General features: G+C 40.3%; 1 protein-coding gene across 15 annotated transcripts in view; it reads left to right on the forward strand.

The window, feature by feature from the left end:
- SDK1 (sidekick cell adhesion molecule 1) overlaps window positions 1-10,326 on the forward strand; it is a 656,852-nt gene that overhangs the window by 314,171 nt on the left and 332,355 nt on the right. The gene's annotated exons all lie outside the window — the stretch shown is intronic.

Below are 10,326 nucleotides of genomic sequence, written 5' to 3' on the forward strand. Positions count from 1 at the left end.
TAGAAGAGAGTGCATAGGAGAGAATAGACAGCTTTCTAATAAGTATACCATGTCAGTAACAACAAATACCACCAACACCAAATGTGCACTTTACAATTTACATCAGACAGTCTACTGTTTCTCAGAATGCATCCTGTAGCCTTTTTATTTATTAACTTGAATTTAGTAATTATTTTATTACGCCACCATACATTCAGCTCTGGTTGCCACAGTTTCAAGCACAACAGAAAGAAAATCACCTCTGGTGCTTTTCTCAAATTTGGAGACTCTAAGAACATACGAAGTCCAAGGATAGTGATCACAATCACAAGTACAAAGTCTTATCTGTACTACAAGTTTTATTAAAGTAATAAGTAAAGTTACAATTACATATGCATATATAAATCTTACAAAAAAATGCACACAGTGACTAAGACTGTAGTCGTGCTCATATCCTCAGAGATATTCAAGGGTGTGATGGACCGTTCAATAGATGATCACTGATAGAGGGAAGGTTTATGTTGGCGCTTCCTGTGGGATTGTCCCATGAGTCTTCCCACTTTTGTGGTGCTTCCTTCCCCTTCAGCTGTTAGCAGCCGGATTACAAAGTACACTGAGAGGAGGGGTGGTGATCCAGGTAAACCCACAAATTTTCCCTGATCCTCTGTTGATGGTGCGGTACAGAGGAGCCTAAGAATTTGGGGAGCTTATTAGGAGATTTTGGGGGAGTTTATTAGTGATGGCTGACCTTCTGGTTCAGTCTGCCATGCCTCATAGGGTCTTCTACCTGTACATGAGTACCATATGAATTGACCATAACATCACATAATACAATCATAAATGGATGATAAAATGAACTAATTGGCTACAATCTTGTATAGCAGGAACTGCAAAATCTAGTTACTTCAGTGCTGTCAGATTACCTTCTAGAGGCACCTTCAAACACAGGCATTTTAAAAGGATTTTCTTTTTAAACATAGCCACTCTCTTCAAAGAGACTAAGTCTCTTAACATAAAATTTTTAAAAAGTCTCTGATTGGTTCAATCAGATGCATAAGCAATTACATGTTGGAAATCATTGTGAGACAGGATTTAATAGACCCTTTTAAATCCTGCAGGATTGCCTCGAGGAGTGGTGTTTCACACTAGCAGGGGGCAGAGCACCAGTCTGGGTGTCAGGACACTGGGTCCTTTTCTTAACTGTCATTGGGTGAAGAGCCAGAGAAGTGTAAATGGGCCCTAAAAATGCCCTGTATTTGGCTGGGCCAGGATTCCCATGGTGAAGTCACTTTGCCAGACTGCCACATAGTTGCCTTCTGAAAATTGCTGTGAGTGACCTAGTGGAGGAGGTGCATCGGGGCAGGACTAGGGGAAGGAGTGCTGGGGCAGCATTGTGGCCCGTAGATCGTCCATGAGAAGCAGCTGTAACTTCAGGTTGCCGCCAGGGTTGTGTAAATTACTCCAGGCGCCTCTGCAGCCCCCAGAGAATCTGAAGTTCCAGAGGGCACAAAGATGGTCGAAAATCACCTTAATACCCCTTCCTCCTGACATGCAAGTTTTGTGTTGCCTCGCTAAGAAGCACAACAGAAAATCTCACTTTGCTGTAGACAACACCTCAGAGACATTAACTGTGACTTGGAAGAATTATATGATCTTTGCCCTTTAGTAGTGTGCCATTTTTGAAAAACATCGTCTGGCAAAATCCATTGTGGAACAAGTTTATTTATTTATTTATTTGGCTGTGATCTTAGCCTTTCAGTGTAAGTGTAAATGTGCTTTAGTTAATGTTATTCCCAGTTAGGATTATACTCTCTGAAGGTTCAAGTTAAAGAAGCTGTAAGAAGCTAATTTAGTGCTTCACCGCCAGTGCAACACACGTATTTAAACCAACACTACAATGTAAGGCAAGCCCACAAATGAGACTATTAATAGAATTAGTGATTATGTGTTTTGAGCTTTGTGGAACTGGAAGCCTGTGCGTGCCCGCCCATAGCCAGACTGCTTTTGCAAAAAAAGAAGATTTCCTCATGTTGATTTCTACTGGATAAATATGGTGACAATTACTTTATAAGGGTTGGCTGTGGATAAATGTCTTTCGTATCTGATAGTAAATATTAACCCTCTTAGTTCTTTACTTTCTGTATATTTGATTTATACATTAATTATTCTTTAGCATCTTTAGGATATAAACAAAGAGTGTTGAATTCTAAGGTCCAGAACAATGGTCCTTGAATGATAAGTAACCTAATTGAGGATTCTATATGTTAAACTGTATTTAACAATCTTGGGTTCCTCTATATCCATGGAACTCCAGATAGTCTGGGAGTCTGGGAAACTATTCCCTTTATTTTATATATATATATATATATATATATATATATATATATATATGCTTATGTAAGCATATATAAACCTGGGAAACTGATAAGGGATCATTTTTACAGCAGATAAAAAAAGAATAATTATGGGGGAAGAAAGACCCACTGAACTATATTATTTTGTTAGTCCTCTTCGCTGTAAATAATTATGCCTTCACGCATAAATCAGGTAAACTGAGAATGTATAGAAATGACATAAAAACATATTTCTTTTTACAAAAGAGGTTTTCTTTGTTTGGAAACCCCTATGTAATGACACTAATATGGGAATTTAGTTGGGGAATGAATCTGCTGCATCCCTCCAGTTACAGTGAAGGAGAGACATATAACCAGCTCTTTATCATCAATCATCATCACATCAAAAGGTGATAGTATATCTATTCTTTCAGTATTCTGTATCATTCTTTCAGTGTTCTGTATAGTGTTGTACTAATCTCTGATTGATAATCTTTGATTACATAATTCCAGTTGAGCCTGTTATTCGATAATCTTGAACTATAATTAACTCAAACATGCAACAATGTGTCCTTTTACACAGGGATTTTACTAAACTCTGCCTACTTCTGTCCTCAGAATTGAGAACTAAAGAAGATATAACCTCATCTGAATCTAGGGTGACTAGATGTCCTTCCTGAGAGGCTACTTTGATATTCGGACTGATTTTTATAGAAATTACATTTTTGTCCCAGCTTCAGCATACTTCCACCAATATTATAATGTTGAATCCACATTCTCTCTGGAGCAGTCCCTTCTCCCAGCAGCACACCCTTCTCCCTTATAGGAGCACGAGGCCCTGCTGCCTCTGTCTTGGGCTCTGGTGCATCACCTGCTGGCTTCCCTAGTGAAGCATGGGTACATTGGTGCATCTGATGCAAGTGCCTTTTTCCTGCCTCATCCAGCTGCTCCAGCCATCCTGCTAACATAGCCATGTCATAGGTCTCACCCCCACTTAGAGCTGTTGGGTTCCAATATGGGGACCTGCATGGACTCCCCTAAACTAAAATCCTAGTTTAGATCTGGTAAAAGCTGCCACCACCCAATAATGTACGTGTATTGGGACACAGTCCTTCCCCAAAATCCTTGGGGATCCCAAGAGCCCCAAATCCATAGAGTTCTTACACCTAGGAGAAGTAAACCATTTCCCCCTGCTTCCTCCCCCCTCCCTTTTCCTAGGAGAGATACCGGGATCCAACTACAGAGGGATGCCTTCCTCCTCCCTCCTCCCCTTTCCCTGAGAATTCACCCAAGGAAAGATCAACCAAGTCCTTAACAGAAAAGATTTATTAAAGAATAAAAAGAAAGTAAACTGTCTCTGTAATACCAAGATGGAATAATACACAGGGTCTAAACTTATCAATCTCTGGAGAGAATCCCCCCTCCTTTCTTTCTCAGTAAAAGCAATAACAGTACAGAATTAAAGAAATTCTATAGCAAAACACACAATTGCAAATGTAGAAATCAAATTATAAGACTAATCCGCCTTTCTAATTAATACTCACTATCGGATAGTAGGAAATACTCCAGGAGAACTTGGAGACATGTCTGGCCTCTCTTAGATCCAAAGAGAGCATACAGAGCAAACAAGGAACACAGACAAAGGCTTCCCTCCACAGAGATTTGAAATTATCCTGTCCCTTGATTGGTCCTCTGGTCAGGTGTTTCTCAGGTTACTGAGCTTGTTAACCCTTTCCAGGTAAAAGAGACCTTAACCCTGATCTGTTTATTTATGACACATGGGTACATTGGTGCATCTGATGCAAGTGCCTTTTTCCTGCCTCATCCAGCTGCTCCAGCCATCCTGCTAACATAGCCATGCCACAGCTTCTAAAACCTTTCTATATGTACACCCTCCTTTCTTGACAATATTAAGATTCCCTCATTTTAAGAGAGGCCATTTGAGGAGAAAAAATGAGGATTGACAGAAATACAATAGAAAATGTTAATTAATTTCTGATTTATTGGTTCTCTAATTGCCTTGTTAAACAGAATATTGAATTTAGAATGAACATTTAATTGCAAGTAAACTATTACCAGTAAAAGAGCATTTCAGTATTTTAAAAACTGTCAGATATCAGAGCTGTTGAGATGGGGAACAACCTCTGATATTTTAAATGGTGATTTTCTAAAGAAAATATAATTTACAGTCACAAACTTCATTCCATCTATTAAATGGCTCTTTTGGATGTAGCTGTATATTTTAAAATTGCTTTGAAGAGCTTGATAAGGAATGGTAGCCTCTCTGGTGGTTTTTTTTTTAAGACTGAAAATTAGAATGTGAAAGAGAAATGCTATTTGTATTTTTGTTTCCTGAATTTCCCTTCCAATTTCTGTAATGAGGCTAGACTGAGTGAGTGAAGTAAAAGTCATCCATTCCCTGCCAGCATTCTACACTCCCTTTGGAAAATAATGATAATGATTCTGTGCAAGATTGTGTTTTTTAAATTACTTGTCTGCTAATTATAAGAAAAAGCCAAGATACGGAGATCTGTGTAGTGCTAATTACTTGTGCCTTTCCTGCCCAGTGTAATTTACAGTACTTTTTTTGGAATGTCACTTGCTGCTCTAGTGCTTCTGCGTGAGCTTTGTTTCAGACATTCAGATTCCATGTTCAATTAATGAAATAGAGGAATCTGGCAAACATTAGGGCAGATTTTCCCCTCCTTTTTCCCTAACCCCTTTTGTGTGCTTCTTCCTCCACCTGGTCTGATATGTGGTGCTGCAAATGGAATGCATATTGCCACTGCTGCATATTTCCCACTCGAGCCCTGGCAGTACAGGCTATTGTGTTAGACCTTGTTTACACTATTCTTATTCTAAAATCTCCCATTGGCTCAGCTTCAACATGGGGAATGCCAGTGTAGAAGAGGCACCAGTGACCACCAGCATTTTAAGCATCATATTCTACAGACTTCCTCAGAGCGGTTAGACAACATGATGCTTAAAACTCCAGGAGCCATTTGAAGTTCTCTCTACAATAGTGCTCTCACCATTGTTACCACCAGTGAAGCAGAAGAGCTGAATGCAGCAACTGGAAAATTTTGGCCAAATTGTATATATCCCATTAAAGACAACAGTTGTTTTCTGGCTGCATTGTTTTGGTTTGCCTTCCCTATCTACTCACCCTACCTCATTTTCCCACTCACCTGCAACATATGGGTTGGAGATGCCCACCAGTTGCTATATAAATCTGGATTCATGTTCTGTGAAATAAATGGATTCCATCTTACTATTTTATTAAAAGTTTGGATTCATGTGATTACATTATTTGAATTACATGACATTACTCCAGGACCTGGGTCCCTAGGCATGGGTTTATAGTGCTCCAGGTGTTGTGGGAGTCAGACCCTTCTGCCACAAGACTCCAGTTCCTCTCCCCGATTTCCGAACCAGGTGCTGGGAACCCACAGGGCACTGTAATTGCTCTGTTTGACTGGAGTGCAGTGTGTGGATGCGAGGGCAAACAGTAGCCAAAACAGGGGGACTAGTATGAATGCACTGCATTATGGCTCTTTACACTACTGCAGTCCCATCAGTTAAGTTAGCAATGGAACAGTTCTTTTGTGTAGACGGGTGCTCAGTGTCAGGGCCCATACTTTTAACCTTTCCTTTCAATATATACCACTCTTCATCAAAATGAATTCTTAAAAGAAAGTGTGTAACCTTATGTCATGTAACAAACCAAAACCTGGACAATGATGTATGGAAACCTCAAGCTTCTTTATTAGTTTAAATGTTCAGAAGGTAGCTTGAGGACTCATTGAATGTGAAATCAATGTCTCTTATTGCTCATTATAATCCAAAGTAATTGCATTTATAAGTAACATTCAATTAACATGAGTACTACTAACTTTGAGTACTCCATTCACAGATGTGCTATAACAGATTGTCCAAACTTGATAGCAGCCAATGATAGTCTTCTAGGCACTCTAATTGGCCTTCAGAAATGAAAAGTGGAGTTTTATTAATTTAACAGTCAAGTCTGTTACAACTCATGTAGCTTTATATAATCATAAATACACTTTTTTATAAAGAATTAAAAGAAGGTAATATATTTAATGCCAATCAACATGGGTTTATGGAAAATAGATCCTTTCAAACTAACTTGATATCTTTGACGAGATTACAAGTTTCGTTGATAAAGGTAATAGTGTGATGTCATGTACTTAGACTTCGATAAGGCATTTGACTTGGTACCGCACAACATTTTTATGTCAAAGCAAGAATGATACAAAATTTAACATGCCACACATAATGGATTAACAACTGGCTAATTTATAGGGCTCAAAATTATAAACAGGAAATCATGAAGCGAGTATGTTTCTAGGGGGGTTTGGGAGGGGATCAGTTCTGGGCCCTATGACCTAAAAAAAAAGAAAATCATAATTGATAAAGTTTGCAGGTGACACAAAAACTGGGTGAATGGTAAATAATGAAGAGGACAGGTCACTAATACAGAGCAATCTGGATCACTTGGTAAGCTTGGCAGAAGCAAGCAACTTGGATTTTAATATGGCCAAATGTAATCCAGGAACAAAGAAGATATGCCATACTTACAAGATGGAGGACCCTATCCTGGGAAGCAGTGACTCTGAAAAAACTTGGGGATCTAGGTGGATAATCAGCTCAATGTGAGCTCCCATTAGGATGCTATAGCCAAAAGGGCTAATGCAGTCCTTTAGTACGTGAACAGGGGAATATTGAATAGGGGTAGGGAGGTTATACTATCTCTGTTTTTGACACTGGTGCAACCACTGCTGGAATACTGTTTCCAGAATTGGCATAAATAATTCAAGAAGGATGTTGATAAATTGGAGAGGGTTCAGAAAAGAGCCATGAGAATGATTAAATGATTGTAAAACATGCCTTATAGTGATAAGCTAAATAGATTGAGATCATTGAGTGTAACAAAGAGAAGGTTAAGGGGTGACTTGGTCATAGTGTATAAATACCTACCCGAGAAACAAAAAGTTGATAATGGACTCTTCAATCTAATCGACAAAGGTATAACAAGATCCAATGGCTGGAAGTTGAAGCTAGACAAATTCAGACTGGAAATAAGGTGCAAGCTTTTAATGGTGAGGTTGATTAGCCATTGGAACAATATACCAAAGGTTGTGGTGGATTCCCCATCACTGGCAAGTTTTAAATCAAGATTGGATATTTTTCCAAAAGATACACTCCAGTTCAAACAGGAATTTAATTCAGGGAAGTTCTATGGACTATATTATGCAGGAGGTCAAACTAGATAGTCACAATGATCCCTTCTGGCCTTATAATCCACGAATCTATGAATTATGGCATAAACTGGTCAATATTATGAATTCATGGACAAATATGGATTGTATGAGTATAGTGTACTTACCTAGGGAGTAGAACTGTGTGAATAAACCATTTTTTGGTTTGTTGGCAACTTCCAAAAGTTGAAAAAAAAGTAGTTTGGATTTGAAAGAAACTTCATTTCAACAAAATTGTTATGTTTTGTTATGATTTTGACCATTTTTAAACTTATTTGAAATTTTAAAAATAAGATATTTTGAAATGAAAAAGTTATTTCAAACCAACAAATCTACACATTTCATTTTGAAAATGTTCATTGAAATCAACATAAATTTGCCAAAGAAAGAAGATAGTATATTCACACTGACTAAATCTTACTCTTAAAATTCAGATTGGCTTGGATGGCAGAATCTAAGGGTATGTCTACACTATGAAATTAGATCGAATTTATAGAAGTCATTTTTTAGAAATTGATTTTATACAGTTGATTGTGTGTGTCTCCACTTAAGACCATTAACTCGGCAGAGTGCGTCCACAGTACCGAGGCTAGCATCGACTTCCGGAGCGTTGCACTGTGGTAGCTATCCCACAGTTCCCGCAGTCTCTGCCACCCATTAGAATTCTGGGTTGAGATCCCAATGCCTGATGGGTCAAAAACATTGTCACGAGTGGTTCTAGGTACATGTCGTCAGGCTCCCCTCCCTGTGAAAGCAATGGCAGACAATCGTTTTGAGCCTATTTCCTGGGTTACCCCTAAAGAACGGATTTGTTTGAATGCCAGCAAACACCAGGACCATACTCTGTGTTATGCAATGATTCCAGACTATGTGCAACTGGCCTGGTGTAGTGAAGTGTCCTACCATGGAGGACGGAATAAGGCTACCCTCCCCAGAAACCTTTTGCAAAGGCTTTGGGAGTACATCCAGGAGAGCTTTATGGAGATGTCCCTGGAGGATTTCTGCTCCATCCCCAGACACATTAACAGACTTTTCCAGTAGCTGTACTGGCTGTGAATGCCAGGGCAAGTTAATCATTAAACATGCTTGCTTTTAAACCATGTATAATATTTACAAAGGTACACTCACCAGAGGTCCCTTCTCCACCTGGCAGGTCCGGGAGGCAGCCTTGAGTGAGTTCAGGGGGCACTGACTCCAGGTCCAGGGTGAGAAACAGTTCCTGACTGTCGGGGAAAAGGGTTTCTCCACTTGCTTGCTGTGAGCTATCTTCCTCGTCCCCCAAACCCACATCCCTGTTGCGTGCTACTCCATTGATGGAGTCAAAGAACGGGTGGGGTAGTTGTGGGGGCACCTCCTAGAATGGCATGCAGCTCATCATAGAAGTGGCATGTGTGGGGCTCTGACCCTGAGCAGCCGTTTGCCTCTTTTTTTGGTAGGCTTGCCTCAGCTCCTTAAGTTTCATGCAGCACTGCTGCGAGTCCCTGTTATAGCCTCTGTCCTTCATGCCCTTGGAGATTTTCTCAAATGTTTGGGCATTTCGTCTTTTGGAATGGAGTTCTGATAGCATGGATTTGTCTCCCCATACAGCGATCAGATCCCATACCTCCTGTTCGGTCCATGCTGGGGCTCTTTTGCGATTCTGGGACTCCATCATGGTCACTTTTGCCGATGAGATCTACACTCACCTGCAGATTGCCACGCTGGCCAAACAGAAAATGCGATTCAAAAGTTTGCAGGCCTTTTCTGTCTACCCCGTGGGGTAGCAGTGGCGAGGCTCCAGCAGTGATTTAAAGGGCCCTAGGCTCCCCATAACAACCAGAGCCCCAGACCCTTTAAAGCGCTGGCAAGCCCCGCTGCCGCAGCCCCAGGGTAGCAGCGGCAGGGCTCCAGTGGGATTTAAAGGACCCAGGGGTCCCTGCATCAGCCTGAGCCCCGGACCCTTTAAAGCGCCGCTGGAACTCCGCTGCTACCACGCTATCCACGAACCTGTGTTATATCAGGTCGCGTTATAGTGAGGTAGAGGTATAGCTAGCACCTCTTCTAGGAGAGTTAATGTGCTTACTGTCTTGATAGCCACTTCCCCCTACAGGATGGTATACAGAGGTAAGTTGTCATGAGGCCTCATGGTAGCTTTATGCCTATGATGTCTCAGAAGACATCTAGGGGGAAACCAATTCATAGTGTCTTTCCCATGGTCTTGAGAGAGGTATTGAACACTGCTACTGCTTAGCTAGGAAACCAGTACCTGTGGGTTTGAAGGCACACTCCACTAAGGTCAAGGCTACTTCCATAGCCTTTATAAAAAAAAGCTCCTCGGATTTGCAAAGAAGCCATTAATATGAATGTACAGAGGCAACTCTAAGAATAGTTACTAGTAACATCTTCTCTTTTTTTTTGGTAATATAACTGTATCTACACTAAAAATACGTATCATAAAAATCACACCCATAACCAATGTTACTGTAACGGTAAAAGTTTTAATTATAGACCTTGCTTCAGATTGTGGTGGCCATTTTAACAAGCGTGTAAAGCGAAAACCGATCCTTGGACTCTTACCCCCTGTGCATCTGCACAAGAGTTGTCATAATTTGTCGCATTGTCATCATGTTGAAATGCTTTGAGATTGCAGTACTGTGAAGATAGTCCACTCAGCCTCAAGAGAAATGGGAAGCTAAGCTATGTGTCATTCCATAGCAACGCTTGTTGACTGATCACAAACAACACTGAATTACAAA

This window comes from Mauremys reevesii, linkage group 10 (assembly GCF_016161935.1).
Source record: "Mauremys reevesii isolate NIE-2019 linkage group 10, ASM1616193v1, whole genome shotgun sequence".
NCBI lineage: Eukaryota > Metazoa > Chordata > Testudines > Geoemydidae > Mauremys > Mauremys reevesii.